This window comes from Aricia agestis, chromosome 11, assembly GCF_905147365.1.
Source record: "Aricia agestis chromosome 11, ilAriAges1.1, whole genome shotgun sequence".
NCBI classification, from domain to species: Eukaryota; Metazoa; Arthropoda; class Insecta; order Lepidoptera; family Lycaenidae; genus Aricia; species Aricia agestis.
In genome coordinates this window covers 6,694,045-6,715,660 of record NC_056416.1, presented here as the reverse complement: position 1 = coordinate 6,715,660, position 21,616 = coordinate 6,694,045, and the positions used below count along the sequence as shown (strand labels likewise).

At 36.7% G+C, this 21,616-nt stretch overlaps 1 protein-coding gene across 1 annotated transcript in view; it reads left to right on the top strand.

Moving 5' to 3' along the window:
* Nucleotides 1-4,065: 4,065 nt before the first annotated feature.
* Nucleotides 4,066-21,616, top strand: part of LOC121731550 (diacylglycerol lipase-beta) — a 128,569-nt gene continuing 111,018 nt past the window's right edge. Inside the window, exon 1 of the mRNA XM_042121025.1 lies at nt 4,066-4,233. The gene's annotated coding sequence lies outside the window, so the exon portion shown is untranslated. The remainder of the gene's footprint in view (nt 4,234-21,616) is intronic.

The window sequence follows — 21,616 nt, the reverse complement described above, 5'->3', positions numbered from 1 at the left end:
TATCTATGGACGCTTCACACCACGTCAGTCTGGCCCCGTGCTACGTACCGTAGTACCTGAAGGACTTGTGTTAATGGTACCAGACAACGGAAATATTGTTTAATACTTTTATACTATACATGTATTTCAGATTTTTATTATATGATACACATATTTAATACACATCCATGACCAGGAACTTTGAAAACTTTTTGTTCCGTCGCGCGGCGGGATTCGAACCCGCGACCTCCGGCATTTATTGTGCTACCAACAGCCCACCAATTGAGCCATCTCTTCGATATCTTCGGCAGTCTTACGACTAGGCCCATCGTTTTTGTAGTTCCGATACAGCCTGTTCATATCCTCCATGATTTGTGATTGTTGATTGATGATTGATTAAAATTTCAAGCTTGAATAAAATTGATAAAAATGATAATGATTGTGTACCTTTGTTAAAGTTGATAATGATATAAAATCCAACGTTGGTGATAATGATATTATGATTGATAATCTTGATTGATTGCGTCAACGTCTTGCTTAATCCTTGATTCCTTCGGAAGCAGATGATTTCCAAAAGGCTGATGACGCGGTTTCGTGCTCTATGCGATATGGACTGTAGATCCATAGGTCTCTGGTTCATATCCGGCTCGAAGGACCACAAAGATGTACGGGTATGTACACCTTACACGCTGATAAGGATGATTGATTATAGAAACAGCCGTAAAATGATAACTGTTTATTGATACATTAACAAAGGTACAGTGATATAAGAAGTAATATAAGAGAATTGATATAAGAGTAATGATAGCGTATTATAGCAGACACATTTTATATACACAAAGATAATGATGAGTATAGCAAAAATTAAAACATTACGAAATCGTTCAAATATTGAGATATTTACTAAATTGACAAACTAATAATTATTATTTTAGGTAGATTAAATATAATACAAGGTGATTTTTTTACATTGCAAATAATTGAAGCAGAGTGTGTTCATTCTGCAAAGCCTCGACGCGGGATAAAAACATTCACAGATTAAACAGGTATTATTTTTTGTCTAAATACTATCTAAGGACATTACGGTAATACACGTGGCACAACCATTTGACCGACTTAGGGGGACTCGGCCCGCAAAGAACCGAAATATTTTTGTAATTACTCCAATGCCAAACTGTCGAGGTACCGTTGATGGCGAATGAGAAACCTCTCTAACAGTACATTTCCACAAAACTAATGTATGGCAAGTTTCTGCCGAGCCTGGGTGTAAAAACCATTGACGTCAGCATAAGGTCAGCAGCCTGTTCGAATGCAACGATCGTAGGTATTTTTTATAATTAGACCACAAACGTAAGTATAATTTGGGATCAATTAGGTATGATGGGTTATTTTTAATACTGAATACAAATAAACAGGAATACATCCGTCGAAAATAAAACGCGGAAAATAAAGTGATTGTTAGGTTTGTTATTGTTAAGTGCCATGTTCACAAACCCTTAAGAGAAGTCCACACCGCCGTTTTTCCATACAAACGTTGTCTCCTGTTTCCTCCCTGGATAATGCCGGTAGAGTTATGATTTTTTTTCCTGAATATCTATGGCCACTATTAGCATGTCCCTATGTTTTCTTTTTTTTTCATAATTTTATTATTAAAAAAGATAAGAACGTCCAAAAACTCAAAAAATGGCCAGATATTCCTCTGTGTTCAAACACCCAGAAAACAAAACTGGCTAGAATATACAAAAAAATAAAACATAGCTCAAGCCTTGGTTTAATTCTTAATGAAAAAAGTACTTAAATCGGTTAAGTTTTGGATAAGGAATCAGCGGACAACGAATCGAAGATTTTCTGTTCTTTTATTAGAACTTTTGTCGTGTTGTCTCTATCGCGCTCTGCGGTGGGAGACTTGAGATTGGTGAGACAGCAATACATTTTCAAATACCTATTTTCAATTTCTCTCGCCCTTGGTGTATCCTCTTAAGATAATCGTTGGTTAAAAAAACGATTTCCTTTGTTCTTTATTTAAGGGCAGGCTATCCCGCTGCGCAAGTTTCTATGGATAATGAACACTGATGCGACTGTTATTAAACCATATTTCTCGTTGATATTGAATCGAATAATATTATAACTAACTGAACATGAATCCACAATAACATAATATTTAGACAAGCGTTTAACAATAACAGCGTCACTTAGTTAAATCGGCATAAGTTAATAATACTTAGTTAATTATTGTTTAATTATCTGTAAAGCTTGAAACTGAGGTGTTAAAACGTGAGAGCGGGACTTCCCCTACACACCATGATCTGGTGACGTATTAACAATACTTATAATATGTTTATCGTGTAGTTAACGCCATCTAGCTATTTAAACATTACGACAATATCTACATAACTGATTCCAAGTATGTATTTCAATACGCTTCAATGACAGTTGCAGACAAATATTTATTAGAAAAACCGGCCAAGTGCGTGTACCGCTAGTTTTTTTAAAATTTTGTATGGTCAATGAATGTACAGTTATTATACGTGTTTATACAGTGTGTAACAAAAATAAGTGATAATACTTTAGGGTGTGTACGAGTTCCTTGTTTTTTCGTCTTCCAGCGCTGCTACTTTCACAGTGAACTCTCTACAAGGAACACGTACACACCCTAAAGTATTATCACTTATTTTTGTTATACCCTGTATACGTGTTTAAGGATGGGTTGCACCAACTTAAATAACTGTAACTTTAGCTATAATTACAATGCAAAATGTCAAATCTTTGGTTAAAATAAAAAATGGACGGCATATTTAACACTGCATATTTAGCACTGGGTACATAATGTATGTACCCAGGGACTACTATTTACTAACAAAAAAATAAAATAATTTTTTTCACATTTCCAGAAACAACCGTTTAGCTGGTAGAAGGGATTCCACAAAATTTATAACGTATTGCCTGTGTAAGCGTAGTCCACAAGTTTAGCTATCAAATGAGACCTTTTTTATCTTCATAGGATATTTACATGAGAAGTACTGGTCAGATTAGTGTGAAAGCCCGAGAAAAACTAAAATGGCTGCCATTTTACAACCGTGAGAGAGAGAAAAATTTTGAGAGCCAATTTGTCGATAACATTAAAGGATCGGATACCGGTGTCGGGACACATTGTATATTATGTTACATAATGTAAAATATCTTTTGGGAATGTATTTATTGGCCCCACAGGACAGGTTACGCCTAGCGCCTAGTAAAGAATTGACATAAATTGTTATAAATATTTACTTTTCGGATAATTGATTACTAGCTTTATTGGAAATAATTAATAACATACAGTGCTCCCAAAGTGATAATGCGCATAGAAGTTTTCGAAATTTTTCGGCAACGGTCGTATTTCCCGAGCGCCGGTAGACGATATTGCATTTTCTAATTGCATTGCGTTTAAGATACATGTATTGGTCAAAGTTCGTCGTGATATTCCTGTAGCTTTTGTAACACGGTCATTATTCACGGAAATTTATGCGCATTATTAATTTTGGAGTACTGTAAGAGTCACCGAAGTGGCCGCATTATTCAACTACTAGATGACGTACGCAGCTCCGTTGCGCCAAAATTAGTTTATCGCGAGGAACAGTGCACTTTTCAGGGCTAAAAAGTATCCTATGTCCTTTCCCGGGACTCAGAGTATCTCCATGCAAAATTTCAGTAAAATCGGTTTAGCGGTTTGGGCTGAAGAGGTAACAGACAGACAGACGGATATACACACTTTTGAATTTATAATATAAGTATGATTTGTGCAAAATATGGAATTAAAACAGCACTCGTTATGTAATATGCAGTCGCGTTGAAATAACGCGAGATGTCACGACGAGGGGGGAAATTTTCTTATGGAAATAGAGCAGATGACAGCGAAAGTGCTGGCGGCCGGCCAATGGTCATCCGCGGTCGACGGCCGCACGGGCGCAGTTTAAACGTTCGATTTTATTCTACTTGCGTTACCACCTTTATGGCGACCACATAAGTATCATTATTAAAGAAGCTGAAAGGTAAATCTCTTAACGGTTTGTCAGTGTCATCTCAGCGCGTATATCGCGCGCACGCAGCGCGCTCCGGTGTGTGGTGTTTGTGGAGGCGAAAGCGGTTTTTCGGGTGCGGCAACTCGGTGTTTTCTTATGGCGTGTTGCGAAAAAAGTGTTAAAGTGTCGAAATCTGGTTTACAAGTCCAGCGAGCGTGCCCACGCCGGCTTATGTAAGCTGAACCTGAGCATACAAGTGAGTGTATTTCGATCCGCTATGTAAATACTGAGTTATGTGCTCATAATATACAAAACTGCCTTCATCATCTCTAGGCAGTAGCCTAAAACATGTTAAGATGGGCACAGAGATGAGTGACAACCGGCAGTTTTTAACTGTGCCCTCTACGGCCTCTACCCTTCGAACACAATGTGATCGAAATTCGAAGCCTCTACCCGAAGTTTTCTCTATTTGGATTTTGGAATGAACCATAGAGATGTTCTGGATCTTTATGATATTATACAAGAACCCCCTAAAAGAAGAAAATTAAGAAACTCGTAATTTGGCAACGTCCTTTTTAGGATGCTGTAGTCAACAAGGAACTCTTATAGTTTCGGTTTGTCCGTCCGTCTGTCTGTCCGTCTGTCCGTCCGTCCGTCTGTTTGTCCGCGGTTTTGCTCAGAGACTATAGGGCCTACAAAGCCGTAATTCGGCATGAATGCACATCTTAATGATGTCGACAAAATGGTATACTTGGAGTAAAGACGTGCCTTACCGAATGCGCTTAACCCAGGGGTTCCCAATATTTTTCAGCCTGCGGTGCACTTACAAGTCAATCTTTTGTCACGGCGCGGCGGCCTACTCTACCGAGCAATTACAAAAAGATACATAAATAAACGCCTTTAATGGTTATATTTTATAGTTAGGTTAAGCAGGAAAATAAATGAAACAAATATTTAATCATGCCTGCCTGCCTGCTTTTTATAATTATTCAGTACCTGGATGACCGAGCTTTGCTCGGTATAGCAAACACTCATTGACTTCGTGTTACTTAATAACGCCATCTGCTGGATCAAGATATTAGAATTTTAATTTATATAATTTGGGGTTATGGATAATGATGGAGGATCGACTCACGGTGCCCCTCTTGCCTTTCCACGGCGCACCAGGGCGCCGCGGCGTACAGTTTGGGAACTCCTGACTTAACCAAAATAAAGCAAAATATAAATGTGAATTTCTTTTATTTATTATCCACGACCTCACAATCTATCAATAAGACTATATTGATCCTTGTTAAAAATAAAAATACACGTATTTTTTCTTTTATAATCACTCAGTACTAAAATGTTGCGAAATAGCTTCCGAAAGTTATGCTCTACTATATAATATTATATAATTATGTCGCAGTCGACTGGTTGAAAAGTTATTCAATCAAACAGCTAGCCCTTTGACTGAACAACGCCATTCAATCACACGGCTATACGTCGTTTAGCCGACTTGTTGACTGCAACGTTCAACACTACACAAGATGACGCTTAGCCAACTGGTTAAATGGTAAATTAACTAAGGTGATCATTAGTTTCGAGCTATTATTATTTATTACACAAGCGTAATGATAACAAGCAGATTAATTATTTATTGTATTCTCACTCATTTTGAACACAATTGCAATAAGTACCTTGGTGATGCATTTCATACTCCCGTAATTTCTCCTCGAATATTAGTTTAAATTTTGATTCACTCATATGTGCCCCCATAATTTCTGTCTCTTTAATAATACTTGTAACATTTTTCGTAAATATGTATACTTGTAACGTATATATATTTACGAAAAATATCTTAGTTGGCTGCGACATATATATAAGTTACTCTACTAAGTTACTGCGCGTGTCCATTAATTGTAGTGTTTTTTAGGATAACCATCCTAAAAAACACTACAATTAATGGACACGCGCGCGCGCGCCCCACCGGCGGCGGTCGCCCGCATAGTATTGACGTCGTTGGTCGCCCGCAGCCTCGGCGGTTTGCGCCCGCGCGCTCTGCGATAGTTTAGCGGGCGATCGTAGTAGAAACCGCCCGGTCCGTCTTGCGATCATCCCATGATCGCGACCGCGGCGGCTGCGGGCCCTTAAGAGGAGTCCACACCGCCGTTTTTCCCATACAAACGTTGTCCCCTGTTTCCTCCCTGGATAATGCTAGTAGAGTTATAATTTTTTTCCTGAATATCTACGACCACTAATACGATGTCCCTATGTTTTCTTTTTTTTTATAATTTAATTATTAAATAAGATATGAACGTTCAAAAACCCAAAAAAAATGACCAGATTTTCCGCCGTGTTTAAACGTCCAGAAAACAGATTTGGCTAGATTACTGTGCGCGTGCTCCCCGTACGTACGTACTGAAGCGCGGGAAATAGGCACTTATCTCCTGAAGCTGGAATGTCGTTGTCACAGGTGCGGGTTTTATGCCGTGCTGTATCGTAAATAGCAGCTACCGTACTCTTATTTAAGTATTATAAATGATGTTTTATTATTTTATTGTATTATTATATTATGTATAGTATTATTATATATTATTATTATTATTTATGTTGAATCTGTCGTGCGTCAGGCGTAATATGTATAGGAACCACGGAAGATCAGGTACCGCGGTGCAGTGTTCTGCGCCGTGGTAATACACCTGAGTGGGTATCCTTTTCGGCATTATACAATGCACTGCCTAATGATGCCATTTTTTTTTTGTAGTTTGTTGTTTGTTTTAGTTTTTCTTTTGGGTTATTGTTTGCTTTTTTTTTTTGCTTTAGTGTGTGCAGTGTATTGTATTTATGTTTGAATAAAATTTTTATTATTATTATTATATTATTATTATTATTATTAGATTATACAAAAAAAAGCAAAACATAGGAACACAGCTCAAGCCTTTTTTTAATCTTTAATGAAAAAAGTACTTAAATCGGTTAAGTTTTGGAGAAGGAATCAGGGGACAACGAATCGTTGATTTTCTGGATTTTCTGCAGTTGTCTCTATCGCGTTCTGCGGTATATGTTTGAGGTAAGGGAGACAGCTATAGATATTACACGTGCTTTTTTTTCATTTCTCTAGCCCCTGGTGTATCCTCTTAATTCCATGGCGAGCTCGCACAAATCAGCGGTCTCGTGAGTTCTGAAATAAAACCGAAGCTCCGCGGGCGAAAACCGCGCCGTGAGTTCTTAGCCTAACGCCATAAAATGCACGGTCCCTCCAGCAGTGCCGTAAATAGCCTTTTTTGCGCCCTGTGCGAGTGCGCCCTTGCTTTTTTCAGATATTATAGGTACCCTTTCATGGCAATTCTATATATAGGCCTATTTTATTTCATTCAGGATGATAAAATAAAACATGGTGTTGACTGGTGTTGACCAATTATTATAATATACAAAATTTTTGGAAAACAAACTTGTTTTAAAGAACTGATATGGGCAAACAAGCAGGCGAGCCGTCTTAGATATCAAGTAGGCCTTTCGCCTGTTATGAGTATACCGCCCACACTGTGCAGCACAAGGAGTGCAGCGGAAACTTATCGGGAGCGAAACGAAAAAATAATAGTCCTGCTCCTGCCTAGTCTGTCCGTTCTTGCGCCCCCCAGAGTCTACGCCCTGTGCCTGGGCACCGGTGGCACCGCCCTATTTACGGCACTGCCCTCCAGTGTCGTTATATGGAGTTTACACTGTACTTAGTTATAATTTTTAAGGAGAAATATATTTTCTTCTTTTTAAAGTATTTAAATAATTTTAATTAATTTGTCATTAAATATCGCTTATGTTTGTTAATTTGACTAAAATAATATTGAGTTAAGATTTAGGAGTGATATTTAGGAATGTACATGCGTGACCAGTTCTACAAGATTACCTAAATCATTAAGGATGATGTATGTTCCTCTCGAAGTCTCGACCGACCTCATATAACATATTGTTACGAAAATAGATAAAAATCGTTGTTAAATACACTGGGTACTCTGTATCGACAAGAAAATCAATCTATTTTTTACAAGGTCTGTTCAGATGATATCTGTCTGCAAAGTTTACACTTTCCAAGTCTAAGCTGCTGAAAGTTTCTTGAATATTATTAAAGACAATGTTGGAAAGGATATCAAAATGATAAATAGAGAAGAGAACTTGTATCTTATTGCGCGGTTTATTCTTAAAATAGCGGTACGAGAAAGAATAGTATTATAATGATTATCAAAATATGTAAAATATTTTATCTTATTCAACTCAACATATTATGTACAAGCTGTTGTAATAAATTAACCCATCAATCCCCAAGCGGCAGCTGGTTGCTGCATAACAATTGAAAATCTATTGTGTGATGTGTCTGCGATACACTGCCAATCATTTACTGCAAGTTGCAACGTATAAATAAACTGTAAAAACAGCTTTAGATGTGTACTGACATGGTAAAAAAAAATCACAATTATATTATAATAAATCTGATACGTATAAGTTTGTTGATTGTTCCTCTTTGAATATATCCTCATATCCTGTAGTAGTAACTGATATTGGTTATATTTCTGACATTTTTTAATCATAGTTATTAGTTACGATGGGGCTGGCATGTCATGTATATCAAAAGCTCTTTGTAATTAATTACATAGTACATATTAAATTTAAGTAAAAAGATTTAAAGCAACTGGCCCTGAAATTTTATGGGCAGATTTTCGATGTTTATTTGCATTATAAATTATAATTATATTTACAGTTTATAAAGCATTGTAATCTTATGTAAGCGGAGCATAATTACTACTATTGATAACGATCAGTTATCTGACATTTCATCGTCTCGTCGCAATGATAATAATAATATTGTTGTTGTTATGATTCTTGTTACGTACAATTATTATTTATTTTGTTCCAGACATTTATTTGAGAAAACAATACATTATTAACTATTATTGTCACTACATACTTATTTCCATTAGTATTTGCAGACGGTAGAGTCTGTAGAGATAAGATTTCATATAATTTCATATTATATGAAAAACTCAAAGGAGATAAGTGTCAACACACAAACATGAAACTAACATCCGGCTTATAAAAAAGATATTTAAGTAAACAAAAGAACAAAAGGATTCTCTGTCAAGTGTCGAGCGCGCCGGTTTGTTTCCAAACTTTTGCTTTCATTTGACGGATTTTTTGGTATCTGAATATTTATTAAATCTGATTTGTATACATTTTGTGTTGTCCTGTATTCGTGGTAAGTGTTTGTCTTTACTGTTTCGTGTTTCCTTAAGTCATGGAGGGTAACGAACCTCCTGACCCTATACCTCCTGACAAAAGTTTCCCTTCAATTGAATTTCCTTACTCTCCCGTCCTATCTGCCCCCCTTTCTTCTTTCACTGCTTTAGAATCATCTGTAAGGAAAAGAACATCTCATACTCTTGCTGATCTTCCTGCAAAACAACCCAAACAAAATGAACATAGGTTAATATACAATAAACATGATAAGCATCCCTTTATCGTTCACGTTACTAGAGTGGAAAGTGATCCTTCATCTAGTACCGCTCTTCATCCTGTGAAGTTTGGTCAATTCTTAAAGAAAAATGATTTTAAAGGAATTCTTAATGATGGTGTCAAACATGTTGGTCGCAATAAAGTGTCAATTGAATTTAAGTCTGCCGAATTCGCCAACTCGTTTTTGACTCATACATCACTAATTCAAAATGGCTACAGCTCTTCAATACCAACTTACAATATTACCAGAATGGGGGTAGTCCGAGAAGTTCCTTCTGAGTGGTCCCCAGAGGAAATTATTGTTAATCTCGAAGTTCCATTAGGCTGTGGTAAAATTATAAAGGCTCGCCGAATTAACCGTAAAGTGATTGTTAATAATTCCACAGAGTGGCACCCTACTCAATCGGTGATTTTAACCTTCGATGGTCAGACATTACCTACCAGGGTTTTTTTGTTTTTATACCTCCCTTCCTGTAGATCTCTATAAGTACCCTACAATTCAACGTTTTAATTGCTGCCGTTATGGGCATACAAAAAACCAATGCCGATCAAAACCAAGATGTTTTAAATGCTCCAAAGATCATAGTGGAGATAGCTGCTCTATCTCGGATGTTAATTTTCTATGTCTTTACTGTTCTGGACCACATTCTGCTGTGAACAGAAGTTGTCCAGAATATGTTAGACAGACAGAGATAAAATCAAAGATGGCAGAACAAAATATCTCATATGAAGAAGCCTCAAAATTCATGCCTCCCTCCTACAGATCGTATGCGGATGTTTCAAAAAATAGTATAAGTCCTCAAATCAATTCTTTTTCTACTCCCACAAAACCAATGAGTATGTCCTACAAAAAAACTGTGTTTATTCCACGGAAACCTCGTCCGGTTCAAGTTCCGGGATATGACAGACAGGCACATAATGCAATTTTAAATAATTTTAGAATCCCTGAATCTCAAGATGGTTGTGCTCTTTCTAACTCAATTCCTTCAGTATCAGATATTAACAACATTAATATTAAGGATTTACTTTTAAATCTTCTAGTAGGTAAATCTTATCAACAAAAAAGATTCTATAACTGACCACGTAGCACATAAATTATACTCGATCATAAATCAGTCTGATAATGGATCCTCTCAAATTTCTTCAATGGAATGCCAGGAGCATTCAGACCAAGAAGCATGAACTAATTCACATAGCCAATAATATTTCTCCTTATGTAATATGTATAACAGAGACATGGTTCAAACAAAATCATAATTTTTCTTTAACAGGTTTATTCATCATACCGAGATGATCGGGATGATGGATATGGGGGATCTATGATCCTTGTCAATAATAATATTCCCTCAGTCAATTTATCAATTCCTGCTCATAATAACAACAATATTAACATTGTAGGTGTAAAAATAGATGGAATGAGTATCTTATCTATTTATATTCCTCATCCGGATAGTTCTATCCTTTCTTTTCTTCATAATATCTTCCTTCACTTCCCTCCTCCTCTCCTTGTTCTAGGAGACTTTAATAGTCACAATATTATGTGGGGTTCAGAAGCTAATGACTCGATTGGCTATGATTTGGGGGAACTGTTACAGGAGTTTAATTTCTGTATCTTAAATAATGGTCTACCTACCAGAATAACAGCTCCTGGACAAAGAAAGAGCTGTGTAGACCTCTCTTTTTGCTCTAATGATTTGTCCACCCTTTTACAGTGGGAACGTTTAGACAGTACATTTGGAAGCGATCACTACCCTTTAGCATTGCATTCCCGTTAAGATGTATTCCCCATGTAGGCCATATACCACTTCTTAAGTACAGATTAACTCGTGCAAATTGGGATCTGTACAATCTAATATTAGAATCCAAAGTTTCTTCATTGCCTGAAATTAATATAGTAAATCTGAATCAATGCTAAACAGAACTTTGTAATATCATATCTGAAACTGCAGATGTCCTTATCCCTATCAAAAACTCAGCCAAAAGGAAAATATCGTCCCCTCCATGGTGGGATAATGAATGCACAGAAATGATAAAAGCCAGGAAGTCAGCAGAAAAGACTTATAATAGAAATATGACTGAAGAAAATTTGATAAATTATCGTAAAATTTTGGCTAGATCCAAACATTTGTTTAGGAAAAAGAAATTTCTGAGCTGGCATCAATTCTGTGCATCTCTGTCCCCAAGTACTAATGCTAGTGTAGTTTGGAACCAAATAAATAGATTTCGTCGTGGTTGTTCTCCCACAAACACTCCTCGTATTTCTGTAGAAACTGCTACAGCCTTCTTTAATAAAATTGCCCCACCTTTTGTACCTAATTTTTATGATTTACCAAATACTTCCTGCTCAAATCAAAATCATCACCTTTGTTCTCCCTTCTCTATGTCAGAACTTAAATTCGTCCTCTCTCATGTCAAAGACTCCTCCCCTGGAATTGATGGTTTTCCTTACTCTTTTCTAAAAAAAGCCGGCCCAAAATTTCTAAATTATTTCCTTAAACTCATAAATAATTTTTTTGACAATAATTTTATCCCCCGAGAATGGAAGCTTCAAATAATTCTCCCTATTTGCAAACCTGGGAAACCACCTAATGAAAGTTATAGTTATCGTCCAATTGCCTTGTCTTCCACTTTCTGCAAAGTCTTTGAGCATCTTTTAAAGAACCGAATTGAATACTTTGTAGAAAGTAACAATCTCATCCCCCCTTGTCAATTTGGACCTTAGATAGCCTAAGCATATTACTCACTGATATAAACATAGCTTTCTCTAGAAAGGAGTCTCTCATTGCGGCATTCCTCGACATATCAGCAGCATATGATAGAGTCCAGCTCTCCGTGCTCAGGTACAAGTTACAACAGCTGAACTTACCAGAGAAGTTTATTCTTGTCATTTGTAACCTGCTGATGGGTCGGGAGGTGAAACTCCACGTCCCTGGATATAATTTTGAACCTCGGTTGGTTTGGATGGGTCTTCCCCAGGGGTCGGTGATCAGTCCAATCCTTTTCAACCTTTATTCCTCATCCCTTTATCTTTCTTTTAAAAGTAGTGTAGTTATTTTCAGCAAAAAAAGAAATATCCCTCATGTGGACCTGACAATTGAAAACCAATCTATACCAGTGAAAAATAATGTTAATTTTTTAGGTTTAAACTTGGACTCTAAATTATCAGGCACAAATCATATTAATTATATTGTTAAAAAAACTGAACGCAATTTAAATATTATAAGAGCTCTTGGGGGTGTTTCTTGGGGTTCCCATCCTTTTTCCCAAAAAATTCTCTATAACGCCATTATAAGAAGTATTTTTGATTACGGTACTTTCCTCATCTATCCTTGTAGTAAATCTTCTCTTAAGTCCTTAGATCTCTTACACTCAAAAGCACTCCGCTGTGTTTTGGGTTGTATGAAATCTACTCCAATCAACGCCCTACAAGTGGAATGTGGTGATCCCCCTCTATCCATCCGTTTCCAATTCTTAGCAGACCGTTTTTACTTTAGAACAAGCTTGCGATCAAATCATCCCTTAAAAAAAAAAAATTAGTTGTTTGAACAATTTGTGTTCAACGTCCCCTTTCTGGCTTCATAAGTCATCACATCATCACATTCAAAACTTCCCATTTATGAATACCCATATGAGTCTCTTACATATATCCCAAATATCTTTATCAATATTGGATTCTCAAAACAATCATCTTCTTCTAATACTCTATTTTTGTCGGAATTGGATAAGAGATGGAAGAACAGTCTTGGAATGGATGGAAGTACTTCTTTTCTGATGCATCTAAATTAACGGAGGATGGGAACACGGTGTTGCAGTGTATTACCAAAACTCACGAATAGCACTGCAATTCCAGTGTCCTCCCCATTCTTCCGTTTATACAGGTGAGTGTATAGATATATTAGAGGTTTTCCTATTTATAGACAGCCAGAATATATCAAATGCAGTAATTTTCTCTGACTCACGGAGTGCCCTGGAATCCCTATATTCTAATACAATATATAACAAATTACATAGTTCTATCATTCTTAATATTAAACAATCTCTGTTAAATAGCCTTAAAAAAGGTTTGAATATTTCACTTGCTTGGATTCCAGGACATTCTGGCATTAAGGGTAATGAAATAGCAGATTCCTTAGCTAAATTTGCATCATCACATGAGGTAGAACAGAAATATTTTTGTTATCAAACTTATGACCTTCTAACTGTACCGCAAAAAACTGCTTATAAGTCTTGGCAATCAATCTGGGAATCAACAGGGAGAATCAAAGGAAAATCTTATGCATCAATTCAACATTTAATAAGACATAAGCCCTGGTTTTGGAAGTATAAAAAGTTAACAAAAAATGTTGTTTCCTCTTTATGTAGAATCCGTTTAGGCCATTGCTGCACTCCTCAGTTTCTTAACAAAATTACAGTAAAAGATTCCTCACTTTTGAGCAGGGCCGTAGCTAGGGGGGGGGGGGCATAGTGGGGCAATGCCCTACCTTAAAATCACAATGCCCTACCTTAAAAATACCAATAATCGGCCAAGTGCGAGTCGGACCCGCGCACGAAGGGTTATACCGCGCACGTATCGTTATAGAGCAAAAATAGTATGGGACCTACCTACCTACCTAACCCTTAATTTTTTTTTTACTTTTATTATTATTTATTAAATTACATATATTATTAAGGCCTTTGTGAAAATTTCAAGTGCCTACCTGTTGTCATCATTGATAGTTAAGCAAAAAATGTTAGAAAAATCACGTTTGTTGTATGGGAGCCCTCCTTAAATATTTAATTTATTTTGTTTTTAGTATTTGTTGTTATAGCGGCAACAGAAATACATAATCTGTGAAAATTTCATTTCTCTAGCTATTACCGTTCTTGAGTTACAGCCTGGAAACAGACGGACAGACATCGAAGTCTCAGTAATAGGGTCCCGTTTTTACCCTTTGGGTACGGAACCCTAAAAAGGAAGACCTAAAGGACTTGCATTACAGGTATTAGACGACAGAAATATACTTTATTCTTATATAAACTATACATTATATAGTTAAGATTTTTATTATACCTTTAAAAACTTTTTGTTCCGTTGGCAGGATTCGAACCCGCGACCTCCGGATTAAGCTGCCACACGCCCAACCATTGGGCCACAGAAGTCGTCGATAATAATTCTTTGTTCTGTGTATAGATGGCATTTGAATCACGATTACATGAAGCGATGCGTCCATTTAATTATAATCTTAATGAAAAAAAAAAGATGTAGTACTGCAGTGTACGAGTCCACGTTTTCAACTTTAACTGCAATTAATAGGCCTCAAAGACTGTCAATGGGTCACGAAAGAATGGCTGGTATGGTATTTCTGGCCTTTGAAAAAAAAAGAACAAAAAAAGTTGATCTGAACGAAGTTCTTCGCATTTTTAATAATATGGCGAATCGTAGAATTCAGCTGTTTTAAATATTTTATGTTATTTTATTATTAATTATTATTTTAATAAGTTTGCAGAAACAATAATAATCTTAATATATTTTTAGTCGTATCTGTTGACTCGTATCACCCAACCCAACAATTAATTATTATTTCCTCACTCTCACTCACACGTGGATCGCTACATCCAGAAGTTTAACCATATTGTTCGCTTGTTCTTCGTAATTGAGGATTTAATAATATGTAGTTCTTAGATATAGTGCTCATGCTTTGTCACAGAATTTTTTTAAGTATCTAAGAATAACTATTGAATGAATTGAATACATCATTGACCTAGAGATAAATCAAAACAACAAATACTAAAAACAAAATAAAATCAATATTTAAGGATTCGTGTTTTTTGGCCTTTTTTGCTGCATATTGATATTAATGGCAACAGTAGGCACTGGACATTTTTGCGAAATCACTTGATTAATTAATAATACAATTAAAATAACATTTATATTTAAAGGGGGCTCAATTACAAAAAAACACAATTTTGGCCTATTTTTTATCTATAACGGTACGTAACCCTTCGTGCACGAATCCGACTCGCACTTGACCGATTTTTTTTGCTTCCGCCCTACCTGTAACCGATGCTGCCCTACCTCAAATTTGACTCTAGCTACAGCCCTGCTTTTGAGTGTGGATTAGATGAAGGAACCCTTGATCACATATTTTTCACCTGCCCTCTGAATTCTCCTTCTTTGCTTATTTATGATCATCTTCCAAACCTCAACATTCCTTTACCTACTGATTTCAGGTCCCTTCTTTATCATTTTGATAATTACAAATTGTTATTCCTTTTATCTAAATTTATAAACCTAAATAAGATTAAACTATAATAATTATTTCCTTTGATAACCCTAAACTCTCTTATTTGTATTCCTTATTATTTTGTTATATACCTTAAATGTTTAACATACCATAATTAAACTAACAATATTTCTCTTTTCAGATCTCAAATACCAAAATTGTTTCATGGGCCGTGTTCGTCGGCGTATTTTTGGACAAAACTTTTATTGCGCATGTCCAAAAGATGTCATGGCAACGCCATAACAAGTTGCTGGTCAAGTCGTAAACAACGTATTAATTGTATAAACATGATTAAAATAATAAAAGCTAAACTTAAATACATAAGCCGAAATTGTCTAAAATAATTTATTTAACACTATAATAGTGTTTCATTATTTTATTATGGGAAATATGGACATGGATCACTTGGAAAATTTAGTGGAGGAAATTATCGATATACTTATTAAATACTAGATGACGCCCGCAACTCCGTTGCGCCAAAACTCGTTCAATCGCCAAATCGCGGCAGAACCGTACATTTTTTCGGCATAAAAAGTATCCTATGTCCTTTCCCGGGACTCAAAGTATCTCCATGCAAAATTTCAGCTAAATCGGTCTAGCGGTTTGGGCGTGAAGAAGTAACAGACAGACAGACAGACAGACAGACACACTTTCGCATTTATAATATTAGTATGGATTATTTAAATGGTTACATGTCAAGTCGTAACAGTTGTCGTTGCCATGGCATGACATGATTTGGACATGCGCAATAAGTAGGTTTTGCAGCGAATGCGCTAAAAACGGCCATGATTTTTACCAATTCGTTTCGATATTTTTTTATTTCAATACTTGACACTGGCAGAATGTCGCAAAAAGCGATGGTTTGCCGTAAATAAAAGAAGAAGAAGAAAAGAACAAAACTTAAAATTTTAAATATGTAGGGACTAGACTCTAGACTCTAGACCGCGAAAGGTCGAATCTCGGACCACGAGATATTGTAATGTATTTTATACCAAGTATCAATAATTACATAGGGTATACGTATAGTGTTTACGTGGGAGAGCCATGCTTCGGCACGAATGGGCCGGCTCGACCGGAGAAATACCACGTTCTCACAGAAAACCGGCGTGAAACAGCGCTTGCGCTGTGTTTCGCCGAGTGAGTGAGTTTACCGGAGGCCCAATCCCCTACCCTAATCCCTTCCCTACCCTCCCTTATTCCCTTCCCTACCCTCCCCTATTACCCTATTCCCTCTTAAAAGGCCGGCAACGCACCTGCAGCTCTTCTGATGCTGCGAGTGTCCATGGGCGACGGAAGTTGCTTTCCATCAGGTGACCCGTTTGCTCGTTTGCCCCCTTATTTCATTTAAAAAAAATTAATTAAAATAATATAAAGTGTGTTTTTCTGGACCTCGTTAAAATTTTCCCACAGTATCCGGATCCCACCTAAAATTACTTGCCGACCCCTGCTCTAGAGAATCAAACGCAGAAACGGAAAAGATGTTTATTTTGATCGTAGTGTGATAATTCATAAATTATTATTTAATAAAAACATTTCCATACTGAACAAAATCCTCCTAAGCCTGTTAAAAATTAAGTCTAAACAGAAGTTTTTAAACTGATGGATGTATTTTAACGGCACGGTCATCAAAAAGACTTCAAAATGTAGTGATACAAACATAGCCGGCTTCTATCGAAATGGACGCGTACATTTTAGGACATATTTTTTTTAACCCCCTACCAAAAAGAGGGGTGTTATAATACACCCTAAAGTTTAATAATAAAACATTGTGTGTTCTAATAAACGCAGAAGCGCGAGTGTGGTCTGACATAGGTCGGACGGCCACTGACGGAGTTGCGGTTGGTGTGTCGTGCCCGTGGCTTCGTCTTGGGTGGCGAGAGGAGCGTCGCAGAGTTTTAGTGGGTCGGGTCGCGGCACATACCATCTTCGCCGCGATGAGCCCCACATATCCATAGTAAAAGGAGGGCTGGTACCGCCGAGATTTTGTTGTGTGCCGTACGTGGCGACGCATTGATACTATGGCGCACACATCAAGCCGCGCGCGGTGCCGAAGATAACTTACTTCCCCTCCTTATACACATATCCGCAGAGTCCCCATCCCCTGCGTCAAATGCGTTAATGCATTTCTCTGCGTGAAAAAAAAAGGTACAGTTACTTTCTAGGCGAAGACCACCTACATTTAACATGTCTTTGATGTTATGGAAACCGCTATAGTTATTTATTTGAAAAGCAATTCCCTTTATTACGGCTCGCGAACTTTTCGTTGGCTCGCGGCCGAGTCGGGCGCGCGGCCATGTTTACAAATATTGTGTACTTTTATTGCTTTCAAAGCTCGAAGGTTTTCTAGGTAGTTTTCTAGCCTGAATTTTTGTTGATCCGGGTCAAACCACACAGTAAAAATATGTGCTGGAAAGTGTAAACGATATTGTTGAAAAGACGTGGGCCGTGGCTGACTTATCTACACATACGTTTAAACATTTAACTGAATATCAGTTTTTGAAAATAATTGACTGATGATACTTTGTCATATAAGTTAAAATACATAATATAATATGCTAAATTGTAGAGTTAAGTTTCCATGGAAAATCTAGAAGTATTTTTCACCATTAAGTATTTAAATACCTACTGTTTATTATCATGTAATAGGTATGTCCTTTTAACTGTATAATAAAGCAGAATGTTTATAGACTTTGCTAAAAATGTAATTTACTAGACTAAAATAGATACTTACTTATTTCACAATTCACAGACAAATAATTAGTCCACAAAAATACCCTATGAATATAAAATAGTCTACTTCTTATCTGTGCCAAATAACAGAAAATTTGCTCCAGTAGTTCGTGAGATAAGCCCTTTCAAATAATTTCCCCCGCTTTTTCCACATTTTCCTCTATTTCTTCGCTCCTTTTAGTCTCAGTGTGATAAAATATAGCCTATAACCTTTTTAGATAAATGGGCTATCTAGCATTGAAAGAATTTTTCAAATCGGACCAGTAGTTCCTGAGATTAGCGCGTTCAAACAAACTCTTCCCAATTATAATATTAGTTTATATAAGTATATGTCGCAGGGAAAAGAGGATATCAGGAATTTCACGATATCCCTAGGGATATCACGACATCCCGGCAGATGCCGAATATTCTTGCTTATTACGTCTTCTTACTAAAAATATCTAGTGATATGTCATTTCACTTAACTAAATCTAGTGAAATGTCAGAAAAGCGGATACCGCCGAATAAAAATCGAGCCACGCATTTTTCTCGCTCGCTCTAGTACCCACACGGGCACTAGTGGGAGTGCTGGCGCGGCTCGTCTAGCTATAGCGGTTCTTGAGATACAGCCTGGAGCCAGACAGACAGACGGAGCGACAGTTTTACCCTTTGGGTACGGAACCGTAAAAAGTAATCGAAGATCTGGAGTACCTGGAGTAAGTACCTGTGTTTTCTAATCAGCGTCACCCTGATTAGAAAACACAAGAGCCTAACCAAACTATTAGAGATCGACATGCCTTTACAAAAAATATTCAACTTGGTGGGCCGCTTCATTCGACGTCAAAAATCAAAGGTCTGAAGCATCTGATGAAGAACCCTCAGCTGGTTTTCAGAGATATGGTGATGTCCCCTCAGATCTGCTATGTTTGCATTACACGTTGGTTTCGGCGACGGTGGCTGGTTTCATTGAAACCACGCCAGTTACGCAGGAGAAATTTTATAGTGCCCAAGTGTGTGCGCAGTACACAAGAGCAAGTATATCTTCCTATACTTGCATAACCCAGTGGGACGGAAGACCGACACGACTGGCGAGAGATCAGGTGCAGGACCGACTTTTTACATGCCCATCCGACGCATGGATCTAACATCATACTTGTTAGAGTAAGATGTTAGATGATCCTATCAAAGTACCCGTGTGGGTACTAGAGCGAGCGAGAGAAATGTGTGGCTCGATTTTTTTTCGGCGGTCTCCGCTTTTCTGACATTTCACTAGATTTAGTTTAGTAAAATGACATATCACTAGATATTTTTAGTAAGAAGACGTAATAAACAAGAATATTCGGCATCTGCCGGGATGTCGTGATATCCCTAGGGATATCGTGAAATCCCTGATATCCTCTTTTCCCTGCGACATATATAAGTTTAGATTATATTAAGTATAGATTTATTATATAAAAATTTTATTTTCTATCCTTAGGGAATGATCATTATTTCCTAAATGAGGTGACGACTGAGGTTGCATGTGTAATTCTTATTAGATGAGTAGATTATAAAAGTAAAAAGACTACATCAGTAAATTCTCTTTCTTATACTAACATAAAATAGCCATAAATTAAATAAATTAGTAGGTAGTTACTACTAGCTCCATAGTAACCTTCAAGAAGAAAGCGTAATCCGTCTTAAAAGGCCGGCAACACACCTGCAATTCTTCTGATATTGCGAGTGTCAAAGGGCGAAGGTAGTTGCTTTGCATCAGGTGAACTGTTTGCTCGATGTTTGCATTAAAAAAATAGCCTATGAAAAAAAACGCCAAAATTAAATTAAACCGCAATTCCCGACAAAACTATGAACCCACATTTAGGCCACTTAGGGGTAGAATTTTTAAATCTTTTTAGTGTCGATCCTTATTCTTAACATAACTTATGTACTTACTTAATTCTTAATATATTCATATTTGGCTTTGCGTTAAATCGTGGAAAAACGAGACACAATAGAATTTCTATTGTGTCTCGGTCACCGGTGACCGCAGGGGCTTGATGAATTAAGGCGGTTCCCAATATTTGATCTATCTCTGGTTTGGCCCTACTAGAGATAGGAATAGCTTACATTAGACATTAGATAGAGACATATATTTTATGTCAATTGTGAGCTATTACTATCTCTAGTAGGGCAAAACCAGAGATAGATCAAATATTGGGAACGGCCGTTAATCAACTTTGGTTAGATCACAGAATAGATAATAGTACAAGTACAGAAGTCTCACTGCTTTGATGTTCACAAATGCCGCCGTTTTATGTGCCTACATAAGTATTATTAATTTATTAACAACGGACCGCACGCGAGCAGCCGACATTGAGCTCTCTGGCGCCGCGCGAAGGTCGACTTTATTCCACACCAATTCCACACCTTGTCAGATATTCCGAAAATAGGGTTGTCAAAATCAAATAAGTATAAATACCACGCAAGGTATATACATACGGAAACTGTTATACCTACCTATTAGGTAAATGAATACCGAACATATAAATCAGTTTACACAGACACGGCACGTGATTTTCTTTTGATGTAAGTAGGTAATTAGGTATGGATTATATTATATGTATAATGTATATGCAGCTACCACCTATGACCTACCACCTATTTTAAATAAGTATATTTATTATAATTATAAAACATTAATTGTGTGTATATTTATTAATATTACTAGCTGTCCCGGTGAACTTCTTGTCACTTTAAAATAGGGCATCGAGACCGGGTTTTCCCGAAACCCGAAAACTCGGAAAACCCGGGTTTTTTGATCATGAAAAAACCCGGGTTTCAAAAATGGAACCCGGGTTTTTCGAGCTTTTCGGGTTTTTCGTTTTTTTGATAATTAATAAAAGCCCGACCTCATTTATGGTATTTATAACAAACTAACCTACAAATTATTTATTTTTATAACATATTGTATAGGTTTAATTATTTATATTGGTCATAATTAAACAAAATATAATATTTTAAAGAAAAAGTTTCGTTTTAAAAGCATTAAAGACTAATTGTCACAAAAATTATTTATTAATAATAATTAATAATACATATTTTAAAAATCGTACCAAAACTATTCAATGTAAAAAAGCCAAGTCTCTTCAAACAATCTATCATTCGCAAAAAGTTTTCAAATTTCATAGAAGCCAAGTCTTGTTA